This window comes from Lactuca sativa, chromosome 3 (assembly GCF_002870075.4).
Source record: "Lactuca sativa cultivar Salinas chromosome 3, Lsat_Salinas_v11, whole genome shotgun sequence".
NCBI lineage: Eukaryota > Viridiplantae > Streptophyta > Magnoliopsida > Asterales > Asteraceae > Lactuca > Lactuca sativa.
Window position 1 is genome coordinate 151,728,156 of NC_056625.2, and position 18,631 is coordinate 151,746,786.

The 18,631-nt window shown below is 37.2% G+C and overlaps 1 long non-coding RNA gene across 1 annotated transcript; it reads right to left on the reverse strand.

The window, feature by feature from the left end:
* Positions 1 to 596: 596 nt before the first annotated feature.
* LOC122196908 (uncharacterized) lies at positions 597 to 5,309 on the reverse strand. Its single transcript, XR_006189405.2, has 4 exons — positions 4,439 to 5,309; positions 2,109 to 4,169; positions 1,912 to 2,030; positions 597 to 1,831 (listed from the first exon to the last, which is right to left on the reverse strand). It is a non-coding gene; the product is annotated as an uncharacterized LOC122196908 (long non-coding RNA).
* Between the last annotated feature and the right edge of the window lie 13,322 nt (positions 5,310 to 18,631).

Below are 18,631 nucleotides of genomic sequence, written 5' to 3' on the forward strand. Positions count from 1 at the left end.
GGTTTTTTCCACAATGTGGCGGCTATATTTTCATAAACCCTAGATCATTGGGTTTGTACCCCATTTAATGGCACTAACTTAAAGGTTTTGTCATGTTTGTAAACCTCTATCCTCTGAGGTTATGTCCCGTCTAAACCCTAGCATCCATATGTGTATCCACTGTGTGTGAAGCCAATTTTATGAAGACTAAAGAAAGAAGATTCCATTTTCATGCTTGGGTGCTTCTTTCTAGCTTTTATCTTTCAACTTATTCTCATTTCTATTCTTTTGGAGGTATAAAGTATTCACCTTGCTTATTAGATCTCTTGGTCTAGTTTTAGGTCATTTTATGAGCTTTTTGGTCCATATCTTCTTTTTCTTGGAGTTAGAGTGAAATCCAGAACCTTTGTGTGCTTTATTTAACTTCTGGACCATGGTGGTGGTTAGAAAGGGGATCCTATCACCTAGTTTGTTTTCCATGTAATGAATGCAACCATTATTAACATAGGATTTGAGATTTTGGCTTATTGGGATTTCTTAATGGATAAATTTGGAAACTTTATCCATCTAGAACTTGAGTAGGTTCAGATATGAGAATTATGGTTCATAGGCTCAAGGGTAAAGAGCTTAATTCATTAAGCTACAAGAGCCCAATTTCCAAGGCGTGACAGTATGCTTTCCACGAAATGGAGACTAGTTTCACCACGATTGTTTTGTCATGTACCTGCCACAACGTGGAAAGTTGGTTAGGGATGACTTTGACCATTGACTTTTTAGTCAACTTGAGGGTTTTAGATTGTAGACTAAGTTGGTACTTATATATTGATGAATAGGTGATTCTAGTACTAGTTTTCACTGACAAAGATTTCTTGTGTTAGTGTGATATTCACGAGGTGAGACTCTTCACAATATTACCTATGTCATAGTAGAATGGCAACATCGGAAGGGTTCTGAATCCACTTGCAGACCCAAGGAGGATTTTTGCACCAACTACCACTACTACAAAAATACCCTTTTACGACGTGCAAACCATGACACTCAAAGATTTATGTTATGCAGAATAGAGTGACCTTAAAATGGTGTCATATCTTCAAAAAATTTAAGTATTTAGATCATGAATTATTTCGTGCCATTAAATTAGTGTCTCAAAGAAAAAAAAAATTCAAAAACACGGAGGGCGCTTTATATTAAACGTGCGTCCTCTATAAGCGTCGCCTTTTAATTTTAATGAAATGTGCGCCAAAAATCGAGGTACTACTAAAATATCCTAGGGCTTTTCAAACAAAAATCAAAACACTCAATGATCATCACTCAATACACTCTCTACAATCGATCGTCAACTCTCGCCTTGCCTTGCAGAAAACATCTCCTCCAACGATGAAAGGTTGCATCTCTTTCGGATGACTTCGCGTGGCCGAAGACCTTGGGCTCACCTAAGATCATTGGAGACTATTCAATTTTACGTGTCATAGGTCCGATTAAGGTATTGGATAAATCACTTGAGCTTGGTGTTCTTGTTAAAATGATTCAGGCAAACTCAACTTCCCTGGTTGGCTAGAGAACCAAGTAACATAAGAGAAAGAGAAGAAGAAAGTCGACACAAAGAGAAGAAGCGCCTCGTATCCATGAAATCAATGATAAATTGAACACATTCAAGGGTTTCTCACCTTCTGAAGCTTCTCAAGTTGAACACAATGTAACATTTCTAGAAAACTGATGCTCTTAGTTGGGTTTTATCCTCATGTATATTCTTGCACTAAGTTCGGTTTTCTCCTCCGATTGTCGATTATAGCTGCTCTGTTTATGGTTTCGTCTTGTGTAAACCTCCATGGGAGGTGAATGCACTCCGTGTCTATAAAAACGAAATGATCCTGTAAATTAAAAAATAATCTAACCGATATCAAATGTGAGTTATGAAGGAATTCTTTATACTTCTGTGAGAATTCCTTGGCTAAAAGTTCATCTCTTTGGCGAACATGATCCACATCTCTTTCTTGTTCATCATTGAGTTCTTTTAGTTGATTTAGGGTCTCTTTATTCTTCTCAACAACCTGAAAAAAGTACAATGTTACTATTATGATATTTTGAAAAATGGGTGTTCATTATTTTTAATAAGCTTAAAGGCTTACTTGCTCAAATCTTTGTAATTTTGCACTTGTTTCAATAAGAGCACGATGCAAAAAAGGAAGTTGAGGATCACCTACAACCTTATATGTTTCTCAACAAGCCTCACCGGAGATAGTTTCCGAGACAAAACCATTGCAATTGAAAAACAATAATATTAAGTAAAGCAAGCTTAAAGATGTCATAGTTTTATCTCAGACTATTTTCTGAGACAAAACTATTGGAATTGAAACTCAAACGCTTAGAAAAACAAAACTTTAGAAAATCACTTGAGTAAGATTGTTGATTTGAAAAGCTTAAATATGTCATAGTTTTAGGTAAATTTTTAAGCATTAATCTATGATAAACAGCAAAGGCATGCCTAAAATAGAAATGACAATAAAAGACAATCGAAATAGTAATCAAATGCTTCAAAACATTATATGTTTTCATTGATAATCGAGTTTTATCGATGCAATATGAAATAAAAAGAAAGGATATAGGAACACAGAGAAAGGATCTAAAAGGAGCCATGATCATGTTTTGCATCAATCATGTTTAATTTTTGTATTGAATTGAATTAGATCTCTTTAATTCCACTTCGAATAATATTTTGGCAAGCCTAATGTAGCAAATAGAGATGAAAGTTGTTCAAGAAACAACTTTATGAAATTTATTAAAGATGCACATATATTGGACTTGTTGTAGAAGTATAAATACAACACCTAGTGACATAATACATAATACTAAAGCTTTTTGAACCACAAATTTCTTGAGCAATCTCTAATTCATTTAAGCTCTTCTCATCTTCATTTGATCATTTCAGCTTCAACTTGCGATTCAAAAATTAGAAGTACTCTTTTAATGGATTCAAAATCTTGCGATTTCTCAACTATTGGTTATAGGATAAAGCGGTCCTAACCACGATAGGTCTTTGTGTCTTATTTCTATCATTTTACCCTTTACATACAACAAAACTTGTTCACTTGTGTTATGAGTCTGAAATTATGTCAAAACCTATTCAGATTATTTTAAAATTTTCTTAAGTAAGATTGTTGACTTTAAAAGCTTATGATGTTGCAGATTATTTCAAAATTTTCTTGATTTTCATTAAATTCTAATTTTATTTATGTGAAGTTTTTATATTCTACAATTCACCTGAAGCTGGATATTGTTAACCTTTAAATTTAAGTTTAATTTATTTGGGCTCTCTTGTTTGTGTAGCTTCTAGTATGAAAGATGTTCCAACTGTTGCAGCCTCAGAGGGTGATAAAGCAACAATTTCTGCTATAAATTACAACGATATTCCACATACTCAGATAAGAAAGGTATATTACTATTATTTATCATACATATTGATATACCCTTATCAAAACAACTATATGTATAAAAATAGGGACAAACTATTATGTATAGTGTCTAACTGCCTAATGCACTCTCTCTCTCTCTCTCTTTCAAGCCAACAAATCTCAAATAACAAAACCTTATATCATGAATGGGAACTCTCTCTCTCTCTCATGGATGTTTTCTTCTTCTTCTTCTTGCTGTACTGCTATAACCTAAAGAAATTCAGCAGGAGCAGCTGCATGATCCAGATCACAACAAACCTTTGGAGCATTCAAAGATTCTTGACCAGTTAGAAAGTAAGATGGGATTTGATGTGAAAACTATATTATTTCACTTTCTGGAATTACCCTTCTGTCCTTGACATTTTTCTGCCTATGAAACATAGTTTTAAAGCCTACAACTTTCATAAGTTGTGTAAACATAAACCCTTCTTCTTCATCAGACTCATCAACTTGAACAATTCCATACTTATGTTTGAATTCATTTCGGGCTTCCTCATTCAATTCTCAGTATAAAGCCCAAACCTCTCCTTTCCTAAAATGGATAATAAATGATATGTATCTACCATATTTTGTTTACATGAACTGAATTGGATCATATACAATATGTTTCAGCGATTAAAAATCCCCTATGACTCAAGTACCTAATCAAGGTGTAAAAAGGTCAAAGTCAACAACTTCTGCATTCATTATCCTTTCTGCAACTGCCATTCCTGGAATTCTACTTTTTTGCTGCATAGCCTTCATTTGTTATAGGAGAAGGATCAATATCAGGAAATCACATGATACCTAAACATCAATCCTAAATTTAAATCACTGTTTTTGTCTAAGCATGTATAGTATTTGATAAACTTTAAAACTCCCATTTTCCATTTTCTTAAAATTAACCTTGTGTGAAAAATAATTAGGAAAACAGGGACTCTGGTGATTCTTGGCATCCCACCGTCCTTCTGAAAAATAATTAGGAAAACATAGCCTTTATTTTTTCTTGAATTAAGAAGCCAACATACCTTTATTTTGAACATATTGATTGATTCACCTTGTGGATAAAAGCGTAATTTCTTGGCATCCCATCACCATCATCATCATACACTGCCCATATTTCACCTTTCCAAAAATACCCTTCGCTTCTTTCCCATCTGGTAGGTTGTGTAACCACCAATATGTTCACCTTTCCTATGTCTCGCTTGATTCTTGGTTGACATTTTGGAGCTTTTTAAACCTTTTGTAGAAACATTTGTATTAGGGGCAGGAGTCTCAATTGCTAAAAAGGGTTCAAGGCAATTTGGGCATAGGAGTTTTAGTTGTAGTTTTACTCCTTGTAAAATTGTAGAAACCATTTCGGTTAGTGTTTATGTTTCTCTTTTGGTCATACACTTTTCTTCTTGCTTTATCATACAACAGACTCCGTGCTTCTGAAATATAATTAAATGCCCCATCTGCCCCTATGGATTTGTTCTTGTCCGGATGAAGAGACAAAGCAAAATTACGGTAATGCCCTCTCAAGGTTTGCCCCTGAAATTTCCTTTGTTAAAAATTTCCTCTCTACTATTTCTTTCGCCCTTAAAGCTTCATCTGTATTGCACTCCATTTTTAGTGCTTTGGCAAATTCAATTAATTGAAAAAATAACAATTACTGCTTCTCCATTTGCTATGCATCAAAATATTGCAAATAAATTTGCAACAACACAAGTATCAACACCAAAATGACCATAATGCCACTTACCTACCCACTCAATTTGTTTGCATATTTCGGTACTTCAAAGTCATGCTTTATACTAATAACATGCTGAAAAAGTAATATGAACAACATGCAATCCTGAACTACGATAAAAATAAAAAATGATTTATACTAATAACATGCTGAAAAACTAATATGAACAACATGCAATCCTAAACTAAAATAAAAACAAAACAATGATTTATACTAATATAATGCTAAAAAAGTAATATACTAAATAAATAAATAAATAAAAATACGTAGATGCTGAAATGGTAATTGATACCCTATACATTTTTGTTTTTGCACAGTTTTGGTCCCTGCATCAGTTTTGTCCATGTACAGTTTTGGTCCTGCATCAGTTTTGGCCCATGTACAATACTTTTCCCTGTACAGTTTTGTCCCTCTACAGTTTTGTTTTTGCACAATTTTTGTCCTTGCATTAGTTTTTGTCCCTGATGCCGTAGATTTCGAGGGGGAAATCTGATTCTTGTTGGGCAAGAATTGTATCATCCATTTTCTACGTACGCTTATTCCTAGTTTAGTTTAATTAATAAACTTAGTTTAAGAATTTTGGCTAGGCCACGGTGTGGTGAACTGGGTGCCACGATGCGGCAATATCGATATGAGACCTACATTCGCAATGGATGCCACGACGTGACAAAGATTTGCCACAACGTGGTGGCTATTTTTGAGCAAACCCTGGATCTCCAGGTTTGTATCCTATTTAAAGGCACTAACTTCATGGTTTTTCCTCATTTGATAGCCTCCATCCTTTGAGATCCCATCCCATCCAAACCCTAGCCTCGATATGTGTATTTGGTGTGTATGAAGCCACATTTATGAAGATTGAAGGAAGTAGGATTCCATTTTGGTGCTTAAGTGCTTGATTCTAGCTTAGATCTTGCATCTTCTTCGCATTTATGGTCTTTTTGATGTATAAAGTCTTTAATTTGCTCATTAGCTCTAGATCTAGTTTTAGGTTATAACATGTGCTCTTTTGTCCATATCTTCTTATTATTGGAGTTTGAGTGAACTCCATAACCTTTGTGTGCCTTATTTAATTTTTGGACTACGGTAGTTGTTAGAAATGGGACATTAATTACTTAGATTGGTGTTCATGCAATGGTACCACCATTAGGAGTATAGGATTTGAGATCTTGGCTCATAGGGATGTCTTAATGGACAAAGTTGGAACTTTATCCATCTAGACTTTGAGAAGGTTTAGATCTAAGATTTGTGGTACATAGGGTCCAAGGTAAATATCTAAATCTGTTAAGCTATAAAAGCCTAGTTTCCGTGGAGTGGAATCCTGTTTTCCATGACGTGGAGACTAGTTTCACCAAGACTTCTTTGTCATGTAGCTAGCAATATGTGGCCTATGGGTGGCCACAACATGGAAGGTCAGCTCGACTGACTTTAACTATTGACTTGATGGTTAACTTGCTTATTTTAGAGTGTAGACTAAGGGGGTACTTATATATTGATGCATATTTGATTCTTAGTACAACTCTTCACCTGTCAGGAGATATTGTATTTTTCCAATATTTGCGAGGTGAGTCTCTTCACTGTATTACCTATGTCACAGTATTGTGCATGCTAAACTAGATGAGTCTTATTTACTTATTGTTGTTATGTGTATTTTTTGAGTTGTTGATAACTCCGGGACTGCTGATATTTCGCATGGTTGCTGATAACCTATAGGTCTATTGATAGCCTATTGGGCTACTGTGAGCCCATTGAACTTTAGATAGTCCTAGGGTTAATGATAAACCTTAGTTGTTTATTATGTTGTGTTTTATGTGATATTTTGGGGAAACTCACTAAACTTCATGCTTATAATTGTGGATTTAAATGTGTTTTAGATACCTCAGATGATTGTGGGAAGGATTAAGTATACATACTCATTGGAACTTTTCGTGAGTCAGTATATTATGATACTCTAATTCTTGGGATGACTGTATTTTGATACTTATGGATTCATGGCTTGGTTTTATGGAAACAATGTTTTTAATTAATTTAAGAATGGAAATTTTGGTTGTGAAAATTTCGGACGTTACACTCCAACCGGTTCCAGATCTACATTTTCAGCTTCAGATCCATGATTATTGCTACTAGATCTATGATTTTTTTTGTTCCAAATCTACTAGTTTTGGCAAGAGACGAAGATCCACCACTATTGTTAATGATGATCATTAATGTTTCTTCATCATCCTATCTCCGATGAAATAGCATAATATCTGTTGTCTCCTTGGATTTCTCTCACCTCTTTTTCTTCCTCTCCAATCTTCGGTGAAAAACTTTTAGATATGATACATATCTGATGTGATTTATGTAAGATCTCCATTGAAACATTACCGTCTACACCGCAACATAAGTTACTCGCACTAGATCTATCATCGTTCTTTACTCTGCTACAAGATTTGAAGTTTTTTGGTCCAAATCTATGATTTGTGTCACCATAAATATCCAAATATGCAAGCTCCGGTCAAGATCTATGGTTTGTTACACCAGTGACTTCTAGATCTACAAGCTCCAATGATATCTACTTTCATGTTCTCCAAGTCTAAGATCTGGTGAAATTCCACCAACTTGTCTCCATCTCTTTCTTTATGATGTGTTGAAACACCACCAGATCTTATTTAGGTACATGAATATTTGTGTTGATAGATTTCCTTTTGTTAAGATGTGAACTTAATGTTTTAATCTCTTTTTTGTATTTTACTTTTTGTATTATTAGTTTTAAATTTTATTAAGTTGTGAATCCAATGCTATTAAGGTGTTTATTTGATTATTGCATAGAATTGTTGTTCATAGCTTACGTTTCTTGGTTAATATGTTGTGAATTGAATTTAGAATGTGTTATAATCCTAGTGTTTTCTCAAATAATGTAAATTAATGTAGGTTTTTTAAGTTGTGAATTGTGATGTTTAAATGTTTTACTAATTTCTTAGTCTGGTTAATGTTAGTTTTACATGTTATAAATAAGAAAGTATTAGTTTTATGATGTGTGTAAATGATTTTTAACAAGTTTTAAGCCGTGAATAAAAAATTATTGTTAATGTTAGTTTTACCTATAAATAATAAGAAAGTTTTAGTTTTATGATGGGAATGCATGTTTTATATTTATTTATCTACCTACATCTGTTATAGATCTCTATGATGCACCTTTTTTTTTTGTCTTTGGTCGATTTTTCTTTTGTTAAAGTGAGAATTTAAAGTTTTAATGTCTTATTTATTCTTTTTACTTTTGCTAATCTTAGTTATAACTATCATTAATTGTAGTGATGCATTTTGGGCTCACCAATGCACCGACTATATTCATGGATCTCATGAACCGGGTGTGTAGGCCAATGTTGGACCGATCAGTGATCATTTTTATTGGTGATCTCTTGGTTTTCTCTAAGACTAAGAACCATCACAAGGAGAACCTTTGATAGATTCTTGGGATTCTACGAATGGAGAGGTTTTACGCCAAGTCCTCCAAGTATGAATTTTGGTTGCTTGAGGTTCAGTTTATTGGGATACCTCATCAACAAGGATGGTATATTGGTGGATTTAGCCAAAATTAAGGCAGGGATTCAGTGGGAAGTTTCAAGATCTCCATTTGAAATATGGAGTTTCCTTGAGTTAATTCGTTACTACATGGGATTTATTTGAGATTTCTCCATGATTGCAGTCCACTTACAAATTTGACCAGGAAGGATGTCACTTTTTATTGGGGCGTGAGTAGTAGTTGGCTTTTGAGACCCTACAAAATACGTTATGTGAGTTTCTAGTTTTAGCACTCCCTAAGGGACTTATGACTTTTTTGTATATTTTAACGCATAAAGTCTAGGTATGGGTGCCATTTTGATGCAGTGGGGACATGTGATAACTTACGCTTCAAGGCACCTGAAGCATGATGCAGCAAATTATCTTACTCGTGGTCTTGAGTTGGGCGTTGTGATTTTCACACTCAAGACTTTGCACCATTATCTACCAATGTTCTTTGTATTATCTACACGGATCACAATTGTTTAAAGTACTTCTAGGATCAACCGAGTCTAAATATAAGGCAACCGAGGTGGCTTAATATGGTTAAGGATTATGACTATGATATCTTATATCTCCTGAGGAAGGCCAATGTGGTGGCTGATGCTTTGAGCCGCAAGACTACTGGTAAACCTATTCGAGACCTGTGTTCCAGAATGGTCATAATTCCACCACTTTTAGATATGTGATCAGATAGGCACCGACTAAGGGTATCAAGAGGGAAAACTGGAAGAAGGAAAAGGTCTGGGGTCAAATGGATAGACTCATCACTGATAGTCACAGGTTATTGACCCATGTGGGCGAGTTTGGGTACTAGTTTTCGATGGAGTCTATAACACTCTAGAATCACAATAAATGTAAAATTTTTAATACCATCCATTAATCAATATTGTTTACAAAATAGTCATTTCTTTCAAAAATATGTGTACGATCACGCCTTTGCCTTCCCATGATCCTCAGAAGTACCTGAAACCATAAACTAAAACTCTAAGCCAAAGCTTAGTTATTTCCCTCAAAGTACCATCACAAAAATGTATATTTAATAGATCATGGATCCACAACCTCCTAGTTGGAATGCTCTAGCCCACAGCCTCACGGTCGGAATGACTAAATATATAACGGGTCCACAACCTCCTACTTGGATTACCCCTGGCCCACAACCATCCGGTTGGAATACCCTGGTCCACACCCTTACGTTGAAATGCCCTGGTCTATTGACCTACGTCACAAAACAGTACAATCTCAACCCTAACATATCATGTCGACATGTACATAACAAATAGCATATATCCAAAACACCCTTGGTCAAAACTGGTCAAAATCCATAAGTCAGCCAAGTTAACTTAGGCTTCGTATGCAGGGCGTACTCCGTAGGTATGTAGGGTGTACTAGAGGTCTGAGGCATCAGGGTCAAATTTGCATACGCATAACCTACCATTTAGTACGACCTGCATACGCAATAGCTTTCCTTCTTAACTTATTAAGAGCTTATACATTGACTTTATATGTATAAATGCAGACCGAAGGTTAAAATATCATGAAAAGTCATAAAGTTTCCAACTTTCTGACTTTGCATGCTCATTAGGTTCTTAATACAAAAAATCCCAACTTCTTAATGCCTTAAGACCTTCTAGAGCATGCATGGAGGAAAACTAAGCGTCAAGACCACATTTTTATGACTCAAGACCCCTCTAAAGGTTTAAAAGGATGACTTATTTGGTTAAGAGCATGCCGTGCTAAAAAATCACCATATTTGGCACCAAAAGTACCCTATATGAAGAAATGAATAGATTTACAAGATAAGATGATCTAGCAAGGAGCTTGTTACCCCTGGAGGTTGCTAACAAGGAAAGAATCCCATATCTAAGTTGCTTCCAAGCTTCAAGGTCCTTGGACCAACTTCTTTTTCTTCAAGAACACAACCAAAGCACAAAAATGATCTCAAAATGCACTCGTCTCACTTAGGATTTGCTAGAGGGACATTTCTTAGATGGAAGTTGATTAGGCAATGAGAAATCAGGCGATAATGATACTTATATGTGGAACAAACCCTAAAAAGTAAGGTTTGAGTTTTCATTACCTACGCTTAGCGTACTAAGGTCCGCCCTAGTATGCTCAGCGTAAACAATGTATACCCAGTATACGAGGCCTTTGGCTAAAATCACCAAAATGCCACTATGAGTCATTCTTGCAACCTTTCTCAAACCCAAGGGTGTAAATGCAATATTCATTCATACTTAGGTTTAAAATTGAAAATACCTCATCATCAAGATTTTACAATTCTCCCTCACTTGAACTAGAATTCGTCATCGAAGTCGGCTATCGCAAATAAGTCTGGTTAATGCTCCTGCATCTCCGCTTCTGGCTCCCAGGTCCACTCAGAGCCTTTCCAATGTCCCCACTAAACCTTTACCAGAGGTGTGTCCTTATTGTGCAGGATCTTCATCTTTCTCTCCATTAACACTACCAGCCTATCATCATAATTCAGGCATTCACTGACATGGATATCATCCAAAGGAACTATTTCCTCATCGTCTAACACGCACTTTCATAACTATGAAACATAGAAAGTGATGTGGATCTATCTAAGCTCACTCGGAAACTCCCACCAGTAGGCCACCCTGCCTACCCTAGAAACCAGACGGAACGGTCCAATATATCAGGGACCCAAATTTCCCCACTTCCTGAAGCGTATCACACCCTTCTAAGGCGAGGCCTTCAGTAATACCATATCGTCGACCTGGAAATCTAACTCGGATCGACGCCGATCAACGTAACTCCTTTGCAGAATCAAAGCAGTTTGCAATCTCTGCTTGATCTGTTGGATAAGCTCCATGGTCTGGAGGAATACTTCAGTCCTTCAAATGAGTCTGTGACCAAGCTTTCCCCAAAAAAATAGGGTACGACATTTCTAAGCATACAATAGCTCAAAAGGTGGGGCACCAATGCTGGAGTGATAGTTGTTGTTGTTGTACGGAAACTCCACAAGAGATACGTAGAAATCCTAGCTCCCACTAAAATCTAAGATACAAGCCCGCAACATATCCTCAAGTGTCTGGATAGTCTGCTCAATCTAGTCATCGGTTTGCGGATGATATATAGTGCTGAAATGTAGTCTTGTATCAAGTTCCTCATGGAACTTCTGTTAGAATTGAGAAGTGAACCGAACATCTCGATCTGATATAATGGATAATGGAACCCCATGACGAGCAATAATCTCTCGAACATACACATCAGCCAACTTTTTAGCCGACTAACTCTCCCGGATGGCCAAAAAGTGGACACTCTCGATCAATCAATCCACGATGACCCGAATAACATCAAAACCCTTGGCAGTTTTCGGTAGTTTGGTAATAAGTCTTCGATGATCTATTCCCACATCCACATGGAAACCTCAAAAGGATGTAGCATGACATGCAGACTCAAATCCCGATACATCTTTCTAGCTCCTAGGTGTATCGAAAAGCGAGCCTTATGAGCCTCCTCCAAAACTATCTACCTGATTCCACCAGAAATTGAAACCTATACTCGACCACACCATGTCAAAAATCCACGACTATCTATGACAAATATGTCTATCTCATCCGTGATCCTCTCTCCTGTTTTCAGTTCTCCTTCTTGTGTCCTTTTGCCTATGCCCCTATAATAATATCCAAAAGTTGAGAATCAATTGATATCCTCATACACATCCCCAGCTCAAGATCTGACTGACTTGCGGCTCAAAGAATCCGCCACCACATTCGCTTTCCCCAGATGGTAAAGGATCCCACAATCAAAATCCTTGACCACGACCAGCCACCTGTGTTTCCTCATGTTCAAGTTTGTTTGGGCCATAATATGTCGCAAACTCTTGTGATCCATGTTATGGTACAACACACCCCATATACATAATGTCTCCAAATCTTTATGGCAAATACCACTGAAACCAACTCCAGGTCATGAGTAGGATATTGTGCCTCATGCGACTTTAGCTGCCAAAAAGCATATGTAATCATTCACCCTTTCTGCATAAGAACTGCCCTCAAACCAGTGATGGATGCATCAAAAAATACAGCAAAGTCCTCGACTCCCTCCGGAAGGGTCAATAATGGAGCCTCACATAACCTCTGTCGTAGTGTCTCAAATCTCATATGCTGCTTAGGGTCCCATCATAAATCCACTCACTTCCTCATCAGGCGAGAGAGGTGTACAACAATCTTGGAGAAATCCTAGATGAATCTCCAATAATATCTCACTTAACCCATGAAACTCCTAATTTCTAAGGGGGATTTGGAACCTCCCATCGCATCGCGGCCTCAATCTTTGCAGGTCGACCTAAATCCCAATTTGGTTAATGATATGTCCCAGGAAGTGGACCTCTCATAACCAAAACTCACACTTCGAGAACATGGCATACAACCATTCTCGCCTCATCACTCCCAAAAGCTCTTGAAGGTGCTCCTCGTGCCGTTCCCTAGTCTTGGAATACACCAAGATATCATCAATGAAAACAAAAACTATTCGATCGAGCATTGTCCTACATATCCAATTCATCAAGTCCATAAGCACTATAGGCGCATTGGTGAGTTCGAATGGAATCACCATAAACTCATAACGCCCATAACGAGGCTGAAATGAAGTCTTCTCCACGTCCTCCTCTCTAACCCTTACTTGATGATACCACGACCTCAAATCGGTCTTCGAGAACCAATATGCACCTTGCAACTGATCAAAGAGGTCGTCAATATGCGGAAGGGATAACGGTTAATTACTATCAACTTATTCAACTCCAAAAAATCAATGCATTTCCGGTGTGAACCATCCTTCTTCTTGAAGAACAGTATTGCTTCTCCCCATGGTGAACTGCTCGGTCGGATGAACTGTTTACCTAACAACTCCTGATGCTGAGAGGATAACTCCTACATCCGAGGTAGTGCCAAATGGTACGATACTTTGGAAATCAGAGCCATACATGACACTAGGTCAATCTCGAACTTAACCTACCTATTGGGAGGCACCCTGAGTAACTCCTCCGAAAACACATTAGAAAACTCCCTAACAGCTGTCAGAGTTAACTCTGATGACTGCTTCACAACTTGTGTATTTGTCACATGAATAAGATAACCCATACACCCATGCTAAATATACTACCGAGCTCTAGCTGCTGAACAGAACCCTATCCCAGTCATGGTTTCCCTCTCCAGAAATAACCAGTTTAAACCCACTTAGACTTTGAATTAGCACTTGCTGACGCTCGTAGTCTATCATGGCACCAAACCTGCTCAGCCAAATCATCCCCACTATCACGCATACATCCTGCATGTGGATAGGAATCAAATATATTAGATAGGAACGCCAAGGATTCCCAAGAGACAACCCTGATCCCTTATGACCTATAGATGCTAGCATTCTAATTCTAATACACTACCACGCAAATGGCTAATCATACAAAATTCAAACGTGGATCCAAATTTCATACTTGCGATTTCTTGTTCTTCATCATTGACCTCCAGCAGGACAGTAGACATATGGGCCTGTACTCCCTCATCTATCTATGTAGGATAGTTAGGTTTGAGATGATAGAGCTGGTGACAGTGGAAACACATTTTATCCTTCTTATAATTGTGAAAGACATGCCCTCTCTCTCCACACTTATGGAATTTGAACTTATGACAAGAAAACCGGTTTGTTCCCCCATACTTCCCAAAAATATCATAGCAGCCTTGGACTCCTTGTCTTGTGCTGAATTAGCCCTCCTCCTATTTTCGAGTTATGCTCCCTCATCAAGATCTCCCCTAGTAGTCATACCAGTAGTACCTCTCACAGGCTGGAAGGTTGCAGCCCGCTCCTTAAGCTCCGCAATTAGCCTGCCAGTGATCTGATCTATGATACTAGATAATTCTTCTTGCAATATCTGTGAAACCTCAATGGTCATTATTTCCCACATCTGATGAAAAGCCAACCCTAGTCTATCCTGGCCATCATCTCCAGATCCCGAACCATATTCCCTTGCGAACTCAATACTTAAAATGAATCAAAAGCATCAGAAATGCCACATCACATGATGAGACTACCCTTCGGGGTTTGTGACATCCTTGCTACGTGTACGGGTCCTGTGCTTTCAGTAGTATGGTTCCATACTACCTTCCACACCAACATGTATTTGTTTCAAGGATCATAACAACCACCCAAAACAATTTCAACAACTAGGAAACACATACATCTTATCCTCACTCTCTGGAGAGCAACTAATCATTCCAAAACTGGCCTGCTACATCCATTTCATTCGTAATGGTACTCCTAATAGTTAATAAAAACGTAACATGAGCACTACATACTTCCTAGGCTATCCTAGGATCCACATCTCACCGTGCATCAACTACCTAACGGCCACAATTGGCTCCAGTTAACTACTGCATGAATACGATTACATGCAACACAACCTAAATAATTTTAGATTAAAAGAATCCACCCTACAAAAAAGAGCTTCGTAATTGGACCTTATCTTTCACTCTAAAATTATTTAATCCATGCAACATGTAAATCAACATATTCAATTAATAGTTAATTCACACCTGAAAGAGTCATACAACAATGAGAAAGAAAACTTTATAGGAAATAAGGCATCAAACACCAGACAATTCTATCATGTAATTTCTAAATATCCCTATCTTATAACTAGCATGCTATTCTAACATAACATTACATCAAATTACAGTGTGGTAACTTTGGGTAAAATTTCTTTCTCTGAGTGATCTTACACTTTGCATCCTTCCATGGTTACCTTTGAAAACAATTTTGGAAAACAAGTTTAAAAACTTTTGTCGCTCCTTAGTTTGAGTCTGGATTCACATGAATGTTCATCTAATTCTCTCAAAACAAGGCTCTGATACCAACTTGTAACACTCCAGAATCACAAGAAATTTAAAATTTTTATAACCAACCATGAATCAATATTGTTTACAAAATAGTCATTGTTTCAAAAGTATTATATCTAATCAGATTTTTTCCATCAGATCTAGTGACAAAACAAGATTTTGTGTACGATCCCACCTTCGCCTTCGCACGATCCTCGAAAGTACACAGAACCCTAAACTAAAACTATAAGCCAAAGCTTAGTGGTTTCCCCCAAAGTACCATCACACAAACATATAGTCAAACAGATAATGGGTCTATAACCTCCTGGTTTGATTAACCTGGTCCACCACCTTCTAGTTGGAATGCCCAATTACATAAAGGATCCACAATCTCCTGGTTGGATTACCCTTGGCCCAAAACCTTCAGTTGGAAGGCCCTGGCCTACAACCTTACAGTTGGAATGTCCCGATCTGTAGTCTCAACCCCATCATACCATGTCGACATGCACTTAACAAATAGCATATATCCAACAAAAATAAATCATATAACCAGTTAATAGACTAGCAAGAAGAACTACAGTTACTACTGTATAGCAACATCCTAGATACCAGGAAGGGCCGACATTGGTTCCTTCAACCCCCAAGAAATGTGAGGAAACTCACCTCACAATTTGAATGCAGTCTGAAAACTCCCAGCTCTGACAACTATCTCAACCCAAATCCTAAATTTTAAAACATTTCCCATAAAACCCTTGTCAAAACTGGTCAAAATCCACAATTCATCTAAGTCAACTTAAACTTCGTATGCGGGGCGTACTCCAAAGGTATGCAGGGCGTACTAGAGGCTTGAGGCATCAGGGCAAATCTGAATACGCACAATGTACCATTTGGTATGCGCTGAGTACACAACAACTTTCCTTCTTAACTTATTAAGAGCTTATACTTCGATTTAATACGTCTAAATGCAGATCCAATGCTAAAATATCATGAAGAGTCATAAAGTTTCCAACTTTATGACTTTGCATGCTCATTAAGTACTTAATAAACAATATCCCAACTTCTTAATGCATTATGACCTTCTAGAGCATGCATGGAGGAAAACTAAGCATCAAGACCACATTTTATTGACTCAAGACCCCTTTAAAATTCTGAAAGGATAATTTATTTGGTTAATATTTTGGACTAAAAGAACCCTAAATGAAGAAATTGTTAGATATATAAGATTATCAAGGAAGGAGCTTTTTACCTGCTTCAGGTTGCTAACAGAGGAAGAATCCTATATTTAAGTTGCTTCCAAGTTTCAAGGTCCTTGCACCAACTTCTTCTTCTTGAAGAACACCACTAATGAGCACAATTGAACTCAAAATACACTCTTCTCACTTAGGGTTTGCTAGAGTGTCATTTCTTAGATGGAGGTTGATGACGAAATGAGAAATAAGGTGATAATGATGCCTATATATGGACCAAACCCTAAAAATTAGGGTTTGAGATTTCATTACGTACGCCCTGTGTACGCAGTGTATACTTAGCGTACTAAGGTCTACCCCAGTACGCTCAGCATACACAACGTACGCCCAACATACGCCCAACATACTTAGCTAAAATCACCAAAATGTCGCTATAGGCCATTCTTGCAAACTTTCTCAAACCCAAGTGTCAAAATGCAAGATTCTATCACACTTAGGTTGAAAATGGAAAACACTTCATCGTCATGATGTTACAGATTCGGTGATACATTGTAAAAGGAGGGGCATAAAACTAGATTTTTAGTTCATCCTGGAACGACAATGATGTATCGAGACATGAGACTCTGTTATTGGTGTCCATGTATGAAGAGGGAGATAACATGTTTCGTCAATAGTTGACTCTCCGGTTAGAAGGTCAAGACCAAGAGTCAGAGACTACATAGTAATTTACAGCGTTTAGAGGTCCTGAAGTGGAAATGGGAGTGGGGGTAGATCACCATGGACTCTATCACCAAGTTACCAAGGGACTTGTTTCTCTTTGGCTTATGGTGTAACGTTTCACCAAGTGTGCCCATTTCCTTGATATTTAGGAGAGCACGTCGACCGCAAAATTAGCTGACTTATATTTTCAGGAGGTTATGCTTTATCACCGTGGGCTTACGGCTATAGTACAGGATCGAAATGTTCGGTGTATTTCAATGTTTTGGATAAGATTCCATGAGGAGTTCAATCCGAGACTACATTTCAGTATTGCATATCATTTAGAGACGGATGGCCAGAGTGAGAGAACTATTTAAACTCTTGAGGATCTGTTGTGAACATGTATAATAGATTTTGTGTGGAGCTTGGACTCCCGTCTTCCTTGAACTAAGTTTTTTTATAATAACAACATCATGCCAATATTGGTATGTATCCCTATTATCATCACTACTATAGGAAGTGTCAGTGAGACATCTGTCAAACTTCAGTTTAGTACTCATCAAGAACCTCATCATTTCCATATGTGCATATAATTTGGCTTTATATGTCACATGTTGAACTAGGTCAACTTAATAGATCCCTTAGAATAATTAGTTGTAACTTAGCTTGCGCTAAGCAGTCACATTGATGTGTGAATACACCAACTAGGTTATAAAGTGCCAAAGTTCAATCTTAAAACTAAATACAAAACCATGTGCAGTCGATCATAGCTCAAGGGTAAGTTAAGTACCCTAATTACCCAATTGGTATTCCTATTTACCTTGTGTTATTAGATGTTAGCTTTTCATATTTTCGTTTTAACGGGGTGTGACAGATTTGGTATCAGAGCCAAAGGTTATAATGAATACCGGTATTCTCTTTCCCTTGGGAAGTCCTAAACTATAACCAATGACTTAATAATGATTCCATATAGTATAACTAAATAATGTAGTGCACTACTCGACGTTAATTAGTCATATCTTGATCACCTATGTATAATTATGGAAGAGCAAGTGCAAGACTAGAATTGATTATAGTAAGCAGTATGAACAACCTAGGATCTGCTTAGACACTAAATAGAAATAGAAACCCTTAGGCGCACATAGCTACCAAGTTGCATTAGGCTACTAAAATGCTTCTAAATGCTAGGATTCCTTATGTATAGTTTAGTTAGATCGAACTCTACGT